Source organism: Triticum aestivum, chromosome 1A (genome assembly GCF_018294505.1).
Source record: "Triticum aestivum cultivar Chinese Spring chromosome 1A, IWGSC CS RefSeq v2.1, whole genome shotgun sequence".
NCBI classification, from domain to species: domain Eukaryota; kingdom Viridiplantae; phylum Streptophyta; class Magnoliopsida; order Poales; family Poaceae; genus Triticum; species Triticum aestivum.
Window position 1 is genome coordinate 174,560,968 of NC_057794.1, and position 4,929 is coordinate 174,565,896.

General features: G+C 45.0%; 1 long non-coding RNA gene across 1 annotated transcript; it reads right to left on the minus strand.

The window, feature by feature from the left end:
- Positions 1-901: 901 nt before the first annotated feature.
- On the minus strand, positions 902-3,533 carry LOC123110987 (uncharacterized). Its single transcript, XR_006454021.1, has 2 exons — positions 2,199-3,533; positions 902-2,025 (listed from the first exon to the last, which is right to left on the minus strand). It is a non-coding gene; the product is annotated as an uncharacterized lncRNA (long non-coding RNA).
- Positions 3,534-4,929: the final 1,396 nt, after the last annotated feature.

A 4,929-nucleotide genomic window follows, 5' to 3' on the forward strand; every position in this document is an offset into this window, starting at 1 on the left:
GAACTGAGCTGCCTGCGGGGCCACCTCGGGGAAACTTGAGGGTTGGTTTTACTCGTAGCTAGTCTTATCTGAGTGTGCCCTGAGAACGAGATATGTGCAGCTCCTATCGGGATTTGTCGGCACATTCGGGCGGTGTTGCTGGTTTAGTTTTACCCTGTCGAAATGTCTTGTTGTACTGTGATACCGAGTCTGATCGGAACGTCTCGGGAGGAGGTCTATTCATTCGTTGACCGTGAGAGCTTGTCATGGGCTAAGTTGGGACACCCCTGCAGGGATTTGTACTTTCGAAAGTTGTGCCCGCGGTTATGGGCAGATGGGAATTTGTTAATGTCCGGTTGTAGAAAATCTGAACTTGACCTTAATTAAAATGCATCAACCGCGTATGTAACCGTGATGGTCTTTTCTCGGCGGAGTCCGGGAAGTGAACACGGTGTTGGAGTTATGCTTGACGTAGGTTGCTATAGGATCACTTCTTGATCATACTTTTATCGACCATGCTTTGCCTTCTCTTCTCGCTCTCATTTGCGTATGTTAGCCACCATATATGCTAGTCGCTTGCTGCAGCTCCACCTCATACCTTTACCTTACCCATAAGCTTAAATAGTCTTGATCGCGAGGGTGCGAGATTGCTGAGTCCCCGTGGCTCACAGATACTTCCAAAAACCAGTTTGCAGGTGCTGATGTTACAGAGCAGGTGACGCAACCAATCTCAAGAAGGAGCTCGATGAAGATCTTGTCCTTTGTGTTGTTTCGTTCTGGTTGATCAGTAGTGGAGCCCAGTTGGGGTCGATCGGGGACCTTTGTCGCATTTGGGGTTCTTCTTTTATTTTGGTTCCGTAGTCGGACCTTGATTGTATTTGGATGTTGTAATGTTTTATTCATGTATTTTTGTGAAGTGCGATTGTAAGCCAACTATGTATCGTTTCCCTTATGTATTACATAGGTTGTTTGCGAAGATTACCTCTCTTGCGACATATGCCTTCAATGCGATTATGTCTCTAAGTCGAGCCTCGACACGTGGGAGCTATAGTCACATCGAGGGTGTTACAAAAGACCAAGTGTGCTTATAGTTTAAGGAGATGCAGTGCAATGAGGCTGCCACAGTCCCAAAATTAGAGGAAGGAGCTACTCTCGTGATATGGTATAAACTCTAGATCAGCCACAGTTAAGGAGGATATTAGCATATGCTCCAGGTCGGGACATGCAGCTCTCACTTCATCTATCAATACTACACAATAAATAGAGAGTATATTAGTGTGGTCTAAAATTAAAATGAATTGAGAAGTAAAGAAAGCAGCTTATATACCTTGCAAAAAAAGCAGCTTATATTTGTTGGAAGAGTGCAGAACCTGATTTATGCTACTTGCCAATATTAGAAGAAAAATAACATGATGAGAAAGACGACACCTTCTCGCGAAAAAATCTATGTAATTGCATCTTGCCAAAAGCTATCCTCTCGGTACACCCTCAAAGTTGCATGTGACCTACAACCGGTACTTTGGTCCAGAAGCATTATGATGAACAAACTAAGTAGCACTAAATTCTTTTTAGAAAAAAATCGTAATCTTTTTCTCACAATAAAAAACTTCAAGAAGTGCTGATGGACCTCTTTGTATGGCAAATAACAATGTAAATAAGAAAGAGGAGAACGGGTAAATTTCCAAAATTCATGTAAGTCATAAAAGTGATAGTATGGGTGCAATCATGCAACAAAAGTATACTCGCTGTAATTGGCGTCCGGCTCTGACCGGTGTGTACGTACCTCAGCAGCACATCCTCCTTCCTCTTTGCCCATACTTTATCCAGTCTTTTGTCTATGACATGCTCACGATCACTGGACACACTTAGATGATGCCCACCAACCTTCTCCCTCACCGGCACCGGTGAAATTTGGCTTGCCTGGTTCCCACGGCTTCCCATATGATCTTGACTTGGAGCTTGTACTCCTCTACGGACGTGACCTTCGCCACCACGTACTGGAGTTTGTACTCTACCACCGCTTGTGACTCCTTCTCTGTCTTCTCGCTGCAGTGAGTGAGCGCAGGCCGAGACCCACGTTATGCATCCCACTAATGGTTTAATGGAATGCTTGACGGAATGATTACCACTATTTCTATTCCTATAAAAACTTAATTAACCAGATCCAGTTTGGCTGAAGAAACGAAGATTGAGAAACAAACTGCTAGTAAAATTCTCACCTGACAATCGATATGGCTGCTTCCAATCGTTTCTCTGGCGTCTCTTCCACCTGATCACATGCGTCATCTCCTTCCTCCCAGCCAGAGACGCCGCATGTACCGCTGTACCCACCTCGTGATGGCGCGTGCTCTGGCGGAGCACAAACACCCTCAACCTGTACTCGAGGTCCTACGGTGGCATCCAGCCGTACGTATACTACATGTCCTACGGCGGCTAGGAGACCCCATCAGGAAGATCTCTGGGTTCTGAAGCCCGCGTGCTGGTATATGAAACGGCTTAGCGCTGCCTTCTTGCCTAGTGTTTCCAAGCTCCGGCTACAAGTGCTCGTCGTCAATGGAAGGTCTCCATGATTTTATCACATACCGAGCCTTTTGGATATGATTCTGTCCATGAGAAAATATATGTGGTTTCTCTTTGATTCGATTGAGATGTGCTGGAGAAGGAACATGCGTGTAGGAAATGGGCAAGGGAAAGTTTTGATTTCTCGCTTTAGATTTTGGAAAGTTTTGATACGGATGCGATTGGTGAGGCGAGAAAGGATCCCAAAAAAGCCAACAGCCCACGCACGAGATAAAATCAGAGTGGTTGAATCGTGGGAGAAAAATCGATGGTGGTTAGATCCTTCGTTCGGTGGGCCGAGAGAAAATCGGTGGGACTGGAAAAAATTGGTGGAGGTGGGAGACCTATCGAGAGGGGTGGAGGAGAACGAACCAACAAACGAACGACGTACGAACTCGTCCATTAGGAGTAGAGATTTCTCCGGCGTCTCTTCCACCTGATCGCATGCGTCATCTCCTTCCTCCCAGCCAGAGACGCCGCATGTACCACTGTACCCACCTCGCGATGGTGCGTGCTCTGGCGGAGCACGGACACCCTCAACCTATACTCGAGGTCCTATGGCGGCATCCAGCCCTACGTATACTACATGTCCTATGGCGGCTAGGAGACCCCATCAGGAAGATCTCTGGGTTCTGAAGCCCACGTGCTGGTATATGAAACGGCTTAGCGCTACCTTCTTGCCTCGTGTTTCCAAGCTCCGGCTACAAGTACTCGTCGTCAATGGAAGGTCTCCATGATTTTATCACATACCGAGCCATTGGGATATGATTCTGTGCATGAGAAAACATATGTGGTTTCTCTTTGATTCGATTGAGATATGCTGGAGAAGGAACATGCGTGTAGGAAACGGGCAAGGGAAAGTTTTGATTTATCGCTTTAGATTTTGAAAAGTTTTGATACGGATGCGATTGGTGAGGCGAGAAAGGATCCCAAAAAAGCCAACAACCCACGCACGAGATAAAATCGAAGTGGTTGAATCATGGGGGAAAAATCAATGGGTGGTTAGATCCTTCGTTCGGTGGGCCGAGAGAAAATCGATGGGACTGGAAAAAATTGGTGGAGGTGGGAGACCTATCGAGAGGGGTGGAGGAGAACGAACCAACGAACGAACGACGTACGAACTCGTCCATTAGGAGTAGAGATATACTCTATCACGTACAACTTTTTAGGGTTAGCGTTGGTTTAGCTCATACTTAGAGATAGAGCTTCGCTCATCCACATCGGATCTACTCCTTGTGAGAGACCGCGGCCTCTTCGGAGAAGATCCCTTTGAATTCAAGACCTCCTTTCAGAGAAGAACTTCAAGACCTCCTCACGGAGAAGACCGGCTACCCTTGTATCGTCCTTAGTTGTCCGTGGATTCGTGTATCGTTCTATGTATCCGAGGATCTAGCACATGTGTGACTTGTTCTTATTAGTTTGAGTGTTCCTCTTGTGTTTCCCCATGTGTTTTCCTCCGTTTGCCCTCGTTTCCCCCATTGTGTTCCTCGTGTTCTTCGCGGGATCCGCTCCTTTGGTGAAAGATCGGGCGATTATGGTTCTACCCTACATCAGGTGGCTTTGCCACAAATACGATGTCAACTACATGATCATGCAAGCAATATGACAATGATGAAGCATGCCATAATAACGGAACGGCGGAAAGTTGCATGGCAATATATCTCGGAATGGCTATGGAAATGTCATAATAGGTAGGTATGGTGGCTGTTTTGAGGAAGGTATATGGTGGGTTTATGGTCCCGGCAAAAGTTGCGCGATACTAGAGAGGCTAGCAATGGTGGAAGGTTGAGAGTGCATATAATCCATGGACTCAACATTAGTCATAAATAACTCACATACTTATTGCAAAAATCTATTAGTTATCGAAACAAAGTATTACGTGCATGCTCCTAGGGGGATAGATTGGTAGGAAAAGACCACCGCTCGTCCCCGACCGCCACTCATAAGGAAGACAATCAATAAATAAATTATGCTCCGACTTCATCACATAACGGTTCACCATACATGCAGGCTACGGAATCACAAACTTCAACACAAGTATTTCTCAAATTCACAACTACTAAACTAGCATGACTCTAATATCACCATCTCCATATCTCAAAACAATTATCAAGTATCAAACTTCTCATAGTATTCAATGCACTTCTATGGAAGTTTTTATATTAAAGAAAATTTCCATGTTGTTCTAAAGGACTCACAAAATAATATAAGTGAAGCATGAGAGATCAATTATTTCTATAAAATAAAACCACCGCCATGCTCTAAAAGGTATAAGTGAAGCACTAGAGCAAAAACTGTATAACTCAAAAGATATAAGTGAGGCACATGGAGTATTCTAATACATTTCAAATCATGTGAGTCTCTCTCAAAAGGTGTGTACAGCAAGGATGA